The 13171-nt window shown below is 43.5% G+C and overlaps 1 protein-coding gene across 1 annotated transcript in view; it reads right to left on the bottom strand.

Annotated features, from left to right (window-relative positions):
* BEND4 (BEN domain containing 4) overlaps positions 1 to 13171 on the bottom strand; it is a 140131-nt gene that overhangs the window by 87980 nt on the left and 38980 nt on the right. The gene's annotated exons all lie outside the window — the stretch shown is intronic.

Here is a 13171-nt window from a genome sequence, read left to right as displayed (position 1 = left end):
GAGCCTTCGCCATCACAATGCTGTATGCATGTACATAGCAGAGCAGGAAGGAAAAAAATAAAATAAAATATTTTTTATATATATATATATATACACACACTCACCTAAAGAATTATTAGGAACACCTGTTCTATTTCTCATTAATGCAATTATCTAGTCAACCAATCACATGGCAGTTGCTTCAATGCATTTAGGGGTGTGGTCCTGGTCAAGACAATCTCCTGAACTCCAAACTGAATGTCAGAATGGGAAAGAAAGGTGATTTAAGCAATTTTGAGCGTGGCATGGTTGTTGGTGTCAGACGGGCCGGTCTGAGTATTTCACAATCTGCTCAGTTACTGGGATTTTCACGCACAACCATTTATAGGGTTTACAAAGAATGGTGTGAAAAGGGAAAAACATCCAGTATGCGGCAGTCCTGTGGGCAAAAATGCCTTGTGGATGCTAGAGGTCAGAGGAGAATGGGCCGACTGATTAAAGCTGATAGAAGAGCAACGTTGACTGAAATAACCACTCGTTACAACCGAGGTATGCAGCAAAGCATTTGTGAAGCCACAACACGCACAACCTTGAGGCGGATGGGCTACAACAGCAGAAGACCCCACCGGGTACCACTCATCTCCACTACAAATAGGAAAAAGAGGCTACAATTTGCACAAGCTCACCAAAATTGGACTGTTGAAGACTGGAAAAATGTTGCCTGGTCTGATGAGTCTCGATTTCTGTTGAGACATTCAAATGGTAGAGTCCGAATTTGGCGTAAACAGAATGAGAACATGTATCCATCCTCTAATGGCTACTTCCAGCAGGATAATGCACCATGTCACAAAGCTCGAATCATTTCAAATTGGTTTCCTGAACATAACAATGAGTTCACTGTACTAAAATGGCCCCCACAGTCACCAGATCTCAACCCAATAGAGCATCTTTGGGATGTGGTGAAACGGGAGCTTCGTGCCCTGGATGTGCATCCCTCAAATCTCCATCAACTGCAAGATGCTATCCTATCAATATGGGCCAACATTTCTAAAGAATGCTATCAGCACCTTGTTGAATCAATGCCACGTAGAATTAAGGCAGTTCTGAAGGCAAAAGGGGGTCCAACACCGTATTAGTATGGTGTTCCTAATAATTCTTTAGGTGAGTGTGTATATATATATATATATATATATATATATATATAGTAAGGGGTTACACTCTCAGGCTGGGCGGCGATGACAGATTCTCTTGCAGACCACAGGGTTAAAGTTCAAATGCTGCTTTATTTATCACACTCCGGCAATACAGGCAACCCCAATTATAATTCACTGGGTAAGGTGAAGGACCAGCACCACAAAACATAAACCAAACAAAAACAAACACCTGCCCGTCTGGGCCCTGGCTAATACAGTAAAGATCCTAGCTCACCTATTGAACCCAGGTCACACAGAGAACTCGGCTTCTCTAGCCAGCAGCGCAGCCATCTTCCCAGGCTTTCTCCTGGCCTCACTCTCCCCAGACTGACAGCATGGACTGTGCTTTATTTCCCCTTGATGATCCCAGCTGGCTTCAGCTGGGATCCCTCAGGCTAGGGGAAAACCTGTCCTGGATTTTATTTACCTCACCCAGTTGAGGAAGCTGGGTGGGATATACACCTTTCTGTTCACCTTACCACATATCCCCCCCCCTCTTCTCCAGACCGGAGGTCTGGATATTTTTAGCCAACAAGCAGTGTATCCTGGACAAAGCATCTGCGTTCCCCTGTAATTTCCCCGGCCTATGTTCAACCTTGAAATTAAAATTTTGCAGGGAGAGAAACCACCTGGTCACTCTTGCGTTTTTCTCGCTGTTTTGTTTCATCCAAGTTAAAGGAGCGTGATCTGTTACCAACAGAAATTTCCTACCCAGCAGGCAATATTTAAGTGACTCCAGAGCCCATTTAACGGCTAGACACTCTCGTTCCACTATGGCATAATTTTTCTCTGCTGGGGTCAACTTCCTACTTAGGTACATCACTGGGTGCTCCTCCCCATTTATTACTTGTGCCAGGACCGCTCCCAAGCCTGTCTCAGATGCATCAGTCTGGACCAGAAACTCTTTTCTGAAATCCGGGGAAATGAGCACCGGCTGCTGACAGAGAGCGGACTTTAGGCTTTGAAAGGCCTTTTCTGCCTCTGGGGTCCACTTCACCATTACTGACTTAGGGCCTTTCGTTAAGTCAGTCAATGGTGTTGCCATCAAGGCAAAATTCGGTATGAACCGGCGGTAGTACCCTGTCATGCCAAGGAAGGCCCTGACTTGTTTCTTCGTTAAGGGCCTAGGCTAGTTTTGTATCGCCTCTACTTTATTGATCTGGGGTTTAACCAGCCCTTTACCAATAATGTAGCCCAGATATTTAGCTTCCTCTAAACCCACTGCACACTTCTCAGGGTTTATGGTTAGGCCAGCATCACTAATGGAGTCTATAACGGCCTGTACCTTCCAGAGGTGACTTCTCCAATCAGATGAAAAAATGACCACATCATCAAGGTAAGCGGCAGCATAGTCACGATGTGGCTTCAAGATCAGGTCCATCAACCTCTGAAATGTAGCAGGGGCTCCATGTAACCCGAACGGCATCATTGTGTACTGGAACAGTCCCTCTGGAGTGGAGAATGCCGTCTTTTCTTTTGCATCATCTGATAATGGTATCTGCCAATACCCTTTTGTAAGGTCAAGGGTGGTGATGTACCTTGCTTTCCCAAGCCTCTCAATTAGTTAGTCTACTCTGGGCATGGGGTACGCATCGAATTTTGATACCTCATTTAGCTTCCGGAAATCATTACAAAATCTCCAAGTCCCATTAGGCTTCGGGATTAAGACAATAGGGCTTGACCACTCACTGGTAGATTCCTCAATGACCCCTAACTCAAGCATGCGCCTGACCTCAGAGGATACTGCTTTTCTGCGTGCTTCTGGTATCCTGTAGGGCTTTAGATTCACCTTACTGTGGGGTTCAGTTCTCATGGAATGTTCTATCAGGTGGGTACGGCCTGGTAGGTCAGAAAACCTTCCTCTATTTTTCTGTAGAAACTCCTTTACTTCTTGTTTCTGGGGTACTGACAATGCCTCACTAATTTTTACAGGAGGAATTGGTGGTGACACCTCCTTACTCATGGTCTGTGCGGCCACCAATGACTCCCAATCTTTCCATGGCTTGATCAGATTTATGTGGTAAATCTGGTAGGGATTTCTCCTTCCTGGTTGGTGCACCTTATAGTTCACCTCGCCCACTTTTTCCACAACCTCGTAGGGACCCTGCCATTTTGCCAGAAACTTACTTTCTACAGTGGGAACTAGAATCAGGACCCTGTCCCCGGAATTAAAGTCCCTTACCTTGGCAGACCAGTTATAAATTCTGCTTTGAGCCTCCTGGGCTCTTTGCAGATGTTCTTTAACAATGGTCATTACTGTCGCTATCCTGTCTTGCATGTCAGCCACAACAGAGAACATAAGGTATGGCAGGAGGCAGTCCCAACCATCCTTTTCTACTACTTTTTTTAACATCTGTTTCAGCGTCTTGTTAAACCTCTCGACCAACCCATCTGTCTGTCGGTGGTACACCGAGGTACGTATCTGGGTGATTTTGAACAACTTACACAACTCTTTCATGACTTTCGACATAAAGGGGGTACCCTGGTCCGTGAGAATTTCTTTAGGGATCCCCGTGCGGGAGAACATGAAAAATAATTTCCGGGCAATATATTTGGATGCCATGTTTCGCAAGGGTACCGCTTCCACCAGGTTTACGAGCTGATCCGCAGTTTTGGGGTCTCCATGTCCGACCCACAGTTGCAGATCCGCTGGGAGGGCTCTAAAGTAGTGATCCACCATTACTTTCTCCACAATCTGGTCTGGTGTAGAAGTCTCAGGTTCCAGCCACTTCCGTACAAGATGGAGGAGGTCAAACATCTGAGATCGGGCAGGCTTGTCCATGGTGTAGCTCCACGTGTGGACCCTCCGGGCACGAACCGCTGGGGTAACGCCCAAACGAGACAGGATTTTTAATTTGACATAGTCCCGGACATCCTGCTCCCTGAGGTCATAGTAGGCCTTTTGTGGTTCGCCGGACAAAAAGGGCGCAAGGACCTCTGCTATTGGCAGCTTCTCTCTTTCCACCACCCTCTCAAATACGGTCAGGTAGGCCTCAATATCACCATCAAGTGTCAGTTTTTGCAAGGCCCGCTGCACAACCCTCCTCACATTCAAAGTCTCTGGGGGGCTTACCTCCACTTGTGGGGCTGGAGTTACAGCAGTCTCTCTTATTGCAGCCATCTGCTCCATCAACAACAAACGATTCGTTTCTTGCTGCTGTGCATTAGTCTGTTGTTGGACACGTAAGGCTTCTTCGTGTCTCTTTTTATCCTCAGCATGTCTTTTCCTTTCCTCCAGATTGGTCTGTAACAACATCATCATTTCCTCCATGGTATTTGGTGAACTTTGCAAAGCTGCAGCAGCTTTCACCCAGGACATCAAATCATTTACTGTCACGCCGTTGCCCTTAGCAACCAACTGTTGCCTTTTTTAGCAGGTACGCCTGCCCTCATCCGACACCAATTGTAAGGGGTTACACTCTCAGGCTGGGCGGCGATGACAGATTCTCTTGCAGACCACAGGGTTAAAGTCCAAATGCTGCTTTATTTATCACACTCCGGCAATACAGGCAACCCCAGTTATAATTCACTGGGTAAGGTGAAGGACCAGCACCACAAAACATAAACCAAACTAAAATAAACACCTGCCCATCTGGGCCCTGGCTAATACAGTAAAGATCCTAGCTCACCTATTGAACACAGGTCACACAGAGAACTCGGCTTCTCTAGCCAGCAGCGCAGCCATCTTCCCAGGCTTTCTCCAGGCATTCCTCTCCTCAGACTGACAGCCTGGACTGTGCTTTATTTCCCCTTGATGATCCCAGCTGGCTTCAGCTGGGATCCCTCAGGCTGGGGGAAAACCTGTCCTGGATTTTATTTACCTCACCCAGTTGAGGAAGCTGGGTGGGATATACACCCCTTCCAGGACTTTACCATACACCTTTCTGTTCACCTTACCACTATATATATATATATATATATATATATATATATATATATATAGCAACAAAGAAAGTCCGCAGCACTCCTTGAAGTAAAAAATGTGCAGTTTATTCACAAGTCAGAAAATTGACAACGTTTCGGTTCTCTCACAGAACCTTTCTCAAGTCAGGTCAAGGGACCACCGCGGGCACCGCATACCTGTTATTGCATGTATTGGGGAGTGCTGCCTGACCTTTTCTATGGATCTATATATATATATATATATATAAATATATAGAAAAATGAACAGCACTCCTGGAATCCACAGAAAAGGTTTTTCTTTATTCACCCATAGCATCACCTTTTCTGTGGATTCCAGGAGTGCTGTTCATTTTTCTATTTATATACCAAGGGGTAAGCAGCTCATTCCCCAGTGAACGTGCACCCAACCTTGCTAACCATTTTTTGTCAGTGCCGCCATTCTTCTACTCTATATATATATATATATATATATATATATATATATATACAGTGCCTTGCAAAAGTATTCACCCCCCTTGACTTTTTTTTTGTATTTTGGTGCCTCACAGCCTGAAATTAACATGGATTGTTTAAGGATTTGCATCATTAAATTTACAGAACATGCCCACAACTTTGAAGATGTTTTAATTTTTTAATTTTTTTTTATTGTGAAGCAAACAACAAATAGGACAAAATAGCTGAAAAAGTCAATGTGCATAACTATTCACCCCCTAAAGTCAATACTTGGTAGAGCCACCTTTTGCAGCAATCACAGCTCCAAGTCGCTTTGGATAAGTCTCTCTGAGCTTGCCACATCTTACCACTGGGATTTTTGCCCATTCCTCCTTGCAAAACTGCTCCAGCTCCTTCAAGTTGGATGGTTTGAGCTTGTGAACAGCAATCTTAAAGTCTGACCACATATTTTCTATTGGATTGAGATCTGGGCTTTGACTAGGCCATTCCCACACATTTACATGTTTCCCCTTAAACCACTCAAGTGTAGCTTTAGCAGTGTGCTTGGGGTCATTGTCCTGCTGGAAGGTGAACCTTCGTCCTAGCCTCAAATAATGCACTGAGTGGTACAGGATTTGCTCAAGAATATCCCTGTATTTAGCACCATCCATCTTTCCCTCAACTCTGACCAGTTTCCCAGTCCTGGCTTCTGAAAAACATCCACACAGCATGATGCTGCTACCGCCATGTTTCACTGTGGGGATCGTGTTCTTTGGGTGATGGGTTGGGTTTGCGCCAGACATAGTTCAATTTTAGTCTCATCAGACCAGAGCACCTTCCTCCATACATTTTGGGAGTCTCCCACATGCCTTTTCGCAAACTTACAACGTGCCTTATTGTTTTTAGCTGAAAGTAATGGCTTTCTTCTGGCCACTCTGCCATAAAGCGCAACTCTATGGAGCGTACGGCTTATTGTCGTCCTATGTACAGATACTCTCTGCTGTGGAACTCTGCAGCTCCTCCAGGGTTACCCTAGGTCTCTGTGCTGCCTCTTGGATTAATGCCCTCCTTGCCCGGTCCGTGAGTGTTGGTGGGCGGCCGTCTCTTGGCAGCTTTTGCTGTTGTGCCATGCTCTTTCCATTTGGTTATGATAGATTTGATGGTGCTCCTGGGGATCATCAAAGATTTGGATATTTTTTTATAACCTAACCCTGACTTGTACTTCTCAACAACATTGTCCCTTACTTGTTTGGAGAGTTCCTTGGTCTTCATGGCAGAGTTTTCTTTAGTGATGCCTCTTGCTTGGGTGTTGCAGCCTCTGAGGCCTTTCAAAAAAGGTGTGTATATGTAATGACAGAATATGTTACACTTAGATTGCACACAGGTAGACATCATTTCACTAATTATGTGACTTCTGAAGGTAATTGGTTGCACCAGAGCTTTTTATGGGCTTCCTAACAAAGGGGGTGAATACATACGCACATGCCAATTTTCTGTTTTCTATTTCTAAACAATAGTTTTATTTATACACTGCCTGTCCAAACAAAAAAGTCGCCATAAAAAAAAGCTTTTAGCTTTGATTACAGCACGCATTTGCTGCAGCATTGTTTTGATACGTTTTTCCAATGTCACAAGATTTATTTCCATCCAGTGTTGCATTAATTTTTCACCAAGATCTTGCATTGATGATGGTAGAGTCTGACTGCTGCGCAAAGCCTTCTCCAGCACATCCCAAAGATTCTCAATGGGGTTAAAGTCTGGACTCTGTGGTGGCCAATCCATGTGTGACAATGATGTCTCATGCTCCCTGAACCACTCTTTCACAATTTGATCCCGATGAATCCTGGCATTGTCATCTTGGAATATGCCTGTGCCATCAGGGAAGAAAAAATCCATTGATGGAATAACCTGGTCATTCAGTATGTTCAGGTAGTCAGCTGACCTCATTCTTGGAGCACATACTGTTGCTGAACCTACACCTGACCAACTGCAGCAACCCCAGATCATAGCACTGCCCCACAGGCTTGTACAGTAGGCACTAGGCATGATGGGTGCATCACTTCATCTGCCTCTCTTCTTACCCTGATGCGCCTATCACTCTGGAACAGGGTAAATCTGGGCTCATCAGACTACATGACCTTCTTCTATTGCTCCAGAGTCTAATCTTTATGCTCCCTAGCAAATTGAAGCCTTTTTTTTCTGGTTTGCCTTACTGATTAGTGGTTTTTATATGGCTACACAACTGTTCAGTCCCAATCCTTTGAGTTCCCTTCGCATTGTGCGTGTGGAAATACCCTTACTTTCACTATTAAACATAGTCCTGAGTTCTACTATTGTTTTTCTTCGATTTGATTTCACCAAACGTTTAAGTGATCGCCGATCACGATCATTCAGGGTTTTATTCCTGCCACATTTCTTCCTCGAATACGATGGGTCCCCACTATCCTTCCAGTTTTTAATAATGCGTTGGACAATTTTAGTAGTTTCTGCAATCTCCTTAGATGTTTTCTCTGCTTGATGCATGCCAATGATTTGACCCTTCTCAAACAGACTAACATCTTTTCCACGACCACGAGATGTGTATTTCGACATGGTTGTTTAAGAAATGAGAAGCAACTCATTGCACCAGTTGGGGTTAAATAACTTGTTGCCAGCTGAAAGATAATCGCCCATGCAGTAATTATCCAATAGGAGGCTCATAACTATTTGCTTAGTTAAATCCAGGTGCCGACTTTTTTTTTAGACAGGCAGTGGATATTTTTCTCATTTCACTTCACCAACTTAGACTATTGTGTTCTGATCCATCACATACAATTCAGATTAACAAAACATTGAACTTAAGACTGTAATGTAACAAAATACGAAAAAAGTCAAGGGGTTGAATTCTTTTGCAAGGCATTGTACATACATAGAGATATGTATGCTTCAAGTTCTCAAGGGGGAGCCAACCCATTTTTAAAATACGATATTTCTAATAGGGCAATGAGAGGCAGGGAATGGATCGTCCCTCAGAACTTTAAGCATACCTGGATGGGGTGGGTTGTATATCTATGGGGGTGCTGGGTCTATGAGGGAAGGGTTGTATGTGTATGGTAGAGATGCTGTGTGTCTTGCACTTATAATAAGCTATTACTACTAGTGCAAGCCACACAGACCTCCCCATATTCCTCCCTCCGCATTGCAGCGCAGTCACACAGATGCCGACTGCTGCACTTTCGTCTGCTGGTTGAATCTGTCCATGCTCTCCAATCTTTCCTGCAGGTCAATAGAATTTAGGCACTGGACTGTAACACCTGACAGGGGCCAATTCCATTCATCAGCAGAGGCAAGGAGGAGGGGAGGAATCAGGAGGAGAACACAGGACTGGGGCCGGTATTTATCTCTCTACTGTTACTGGTATGCAGCGTGTATTCAGGTCGGAAAGGGGGCGGAGCCATGCAGCCTGGCTGGGCCCCCTAACCTCACGGGCCCCATAACCAGTGCGTGGTCTGCCTATATTGACGGTACGCCACTGCTGGTGTTTTTTTCTATTGTGTGCAAGCACGGCCATCACACCACATCTCATAGCCACCATCAGTGAACTCGCATTGCACCCGGATGCCTTTCGTTTTTCACGCAGGCCTATTCACTTCTACAGAGATGCATGAAAAAGAGTGTGATTTTTCCTCAATGCAAACATGATGCGTGAAAAACAATGCTCATGTGCACAGATCCACTGAAATGAATGGGTCAGGATTCAGTCCAGATGCTCTGCGTTCGCAAGATGGATCACACCCAGACGGAAAACTTGCTTGCGTGAAACTAGACGATACAATACAAGATATTTATACGGTTTACTAAAATGGCTGAAACAAAATGAGAACGAATAAGATGACATTAACCAGTCTATTCAATATCCCAAATAATAGCAAAACAGTTATCCAAGTGTACCAGTGTGGTTGAAATCCTTTCTGCTGTTTCAAACCCAGGGATGACAATATGCCTTCAGTGTATATACACTTACCGTATTTTTGGTCCTATAAGACACACTTTTTCCCCCAAAGTGGTGTTAAAATGGCAGTGTGTCTTACTGTAGCTGGCCAGCTAAGACCTGTCCTAGGTTGCTAATATAGCTTATAAGTTTATATAGCTAGACCTGCCAATAACCTTAATACAGTTCTTATGTTTGTGTGTTAAAGACAAAAGCAGAGTTATTTACAGTGACTTCATGTTTGGATGTCATATAACTGTTATATATATTGTGTTCACAGAAGCAGAAAGATAATATGCCTTTAAGATTCATTATATGGATGTGAGGTAAGCTCAATGAAACAGCAGAAACAACAGAAAGCATAGAGGTATACTGTTGTTGCTGGGCAGGAGTCTAGATCAATCACAGCCAGCCTCACACACAGCAGGAGTCTTGGCCAATCACAGCCAGCCTCACACACAACCTGTGTGGGAAATTCCCTAGCAGGAGCTGCTAGAAATTATTCACTAGAGAGAGAAGCTGAACAGACATTCACTCCACTAAGAGCTGTGTTTTATGAAAGCAGAGAGGCCAAAATAGGTATTTAAAACAGTTATATAATGTGTATACTGTTAATATAGTGATTAGAACTGTATACTGAACTGGTTATATGTGTGTTTACTTACAGTTCCACCAATTGAAAACTACAAATACCATACAAACAATTGCAACCATTCAAATTCCATATTGCAATCCCAATTGCATACAACCATACCAGATCATACTCAACCAATCTGCAAATAGTTACTTCTAACTGCATATTGCAAATTGCAACCAAATTCAGCAAGTAAACTATTAATTAGACCTCAGATATACCACTCAGAGAGATCATAAAGTGCTTAAATAACTTAAAGTGAGAGTACAAATACTCAAGAGAGAAATATATCCACCATTTTATGTTGAATGACAAGATTGAACAGTTGAACCACAATCTTAATCATACCGCCATCTTGTGATATCTTTTCAACACGTGTTATGTACATGGACTATCTGCTGCGGAGGCGGGAGTGTTATATGAAGAAAAGTTGAAGTTAATAAAGAAGTTATTTCAAGCATTTGGTGTGCTCTTTAAACCTACCGTTTCCATAGAACGGCGCTAGAGTAATTAATTACAGAGTACTAGACAGTCTGGTTAGACTAAAAAGTCAGAGATATCAAAATTCTTCTAATGCCACAGCGCAAAATGCACTTCATAGTGCTGCGCCTGCCACACTTACAAGGTGAATACTAATGAGTTCTTCCATTATGGAAGCACTCATTAATACAGTAGCATCGGGGAGCAGTGAATACAGCACTCCTTGTGCTGCCTGTACTCACCGCTCCCTGGTTCTGGCAGTGCCACACTCTGTGCTGTGACCTGCACACAGCGTGAGAACATAGGCACACTCTATGAACTCACGCTGTGCAACGTCGGGTCACGCTAGGTGTATTCTGGCACAATCTGGAGCAGGAGAGGTGAGTTGGTTTATATTAAAGTGGATGTGGCTGAGCTGTACCCAAAGCACATGACATAGTCGTGATGCCACTGGCCTACGGGAAGCAGCAAGAAGTGCTACTGTGAGCGCAGCTGCCTTCTCAAACAGCTAATTTCTGGTGGTCCCGGGTGCAAGACCCCTGCCGATCAGATTCTGATGACCTATCCAAAGGACAGATCATCAGTAAGAAAAAGGTGTGGAACCCCTTTAACCATGGGGACCTGATCTGAGGTCTGAAAGGGGGTCTAAGCTGAGTACTAATTAACATAGTGGGTCTCATATGAGGTCTGATTGGGAGTCTGAGATGAGGTCTAACACTGGGGGCTGATCTGAGGTCTGATTGGGGGTCTGTTCTGTGGTCTAATTAACAATGGGGGTCTGATCTGAGGTCTGATTAACATCGGTGGTCTGATCTGAATTCTGATTAACATTGGGGGTCTATTGAAAAAAAATAATGTTTTCTTACTTTCCACCTAAGCGCATCTTATAGGGCAAAAATATGGTACATGATAAAATAGTATATATGTATTTTTTTTTTTATTTCTTTCAGAAATGATCTATTAAAAAGTCATTCAGGGTCTGTAATGGCAAGTTTACATGTCCAGATTATTGGGAACAAACCTTCTTATGAACACTGGTTCCAGATAGTCAGCTCGTGTAAAGGTGCTACAGACCACTCTATAAATAAGCAAAATGCTGCTTCACTGGCTGAAATGATCTTTCATGCGGACACCTCAATCATCATTTCTGGACAATGGATTGTGCTTTGTCAACATTACTCTGCTGCCCAGAAATAATGAATCTGTGTAGGGATGAGCAATTGCATGTAAATGCAGCTCTCCACTGATGAGAAGGCAATTATCGGGAAGGAATGCGTCCTTCCTGGTAATTGTCTGCTTGTCGGTGCAGTGTAAATGCACGTTTATAAATTATCGATGCAGCATGTAATCTAAGCGAAAACTGACAAGAGGAGTGACCAACATGATCTAGTTTATTTTGGAGACTATAATGGGTCGAATATGAGGCTTTGCCAGAAACCAAAGGGTCACTGAGTCATTGCTACTTAATTTTAGCAATTGACGGGAGTCACAGCAGACACTGCATCAAATGTTGATAGCATATTGTAGTTGTGTCAAGAATTTCTTAAAGGGTTTTTCTGGGAGTACAATACTCATTACCTATCCAAGGACAGGTCCAACTCCTAGACCCCCCACCGCCAATCAGCTGTTTGCAGAGGCCAGGGCACTCTACGCTGTATAGTTGCTGTGCTTGGTATCCCAACCCAGGCCCATTTACTTGAATGGGACTGAGCTGCACACAGGCCATGCGACCAATGAACGTCACTGGCCTAGGAAGAGGCTGCAGCGATCACAGGAGTGCCACTTCAATCAGCTAATTGGCTGAGGGTAGGTCCTCAGTATTTTACTCCCCGGTAGCGCATATTGTTGACATCAGTACTCCCGCCTCTGCATTGTGTAGAAGAAGATGGCTGCTTGAATGCGGGGTGACTGCCAGAAGAGACAATATTTCTCAACTAGAGGGTTTCTTTAAGATATACTCATAATACAAGTACTGTGTTCTTTCTCACTGCAGTTTGCTTGCCACTCATCATAATCATTTGGGAATTAAAGAGTATTTGCAAATCAATGCAGAAAAAAAAAAGTCTCCCCGGTGGATTCTATTTTGAAAGAACATTACCATAGATATGATTAGTTACATGTCAGTTCTGGCGTTCTGTACAGAGATTGAAAATGACTTTCTTGGAAATACAGATACAATGTTTCTACCACATCCTTTGTGTAAAGGAATCAGATAAAGGAATTAACACATTTCATTTGTAACACTGGTGTCTTTCATTGACATTATCTTTATAATAAATGCATCTGCATAAGTGATTGTCCACTTTTATGTCTGGCCACAAGGAGGAATTGCAAGCTGTATTGATGCACAGATGAATGGGAAGATGGATTACAGAAGATAAATAGGTACTGGATATTTGCAGGGGGATGGGTAATATAAATTACTCAATCTTAGTTAACCTTTTTTCAACTAGTAGATCTTTAAAGTCACCTACATCTCTAGTCCATCTAACCATACTGTAGTTTATCATAACGGTCGTGTAGGGAGTCAATTTTGGCTTCTAACTTTTATTACTGTACAATGAAAATTTAAAAAATGTA

The sequence above is a fragment of the Bufo bufo genome, chromosome 2 (assembly GCF_905171765.1).
Source record: "Bufo bufo chromosome 2, aBufBuf1.1, whole genome shotgun sequence".
NCBI classification, from domain to species: Eukaryota; Metazoa; Chordata; class Amphibia; order Anura; family Bufonidae; genus Bufo; species Bufo bufo.
This window is presented reverse-complemented; position numbering and strand designations above follow the sequence as displayed.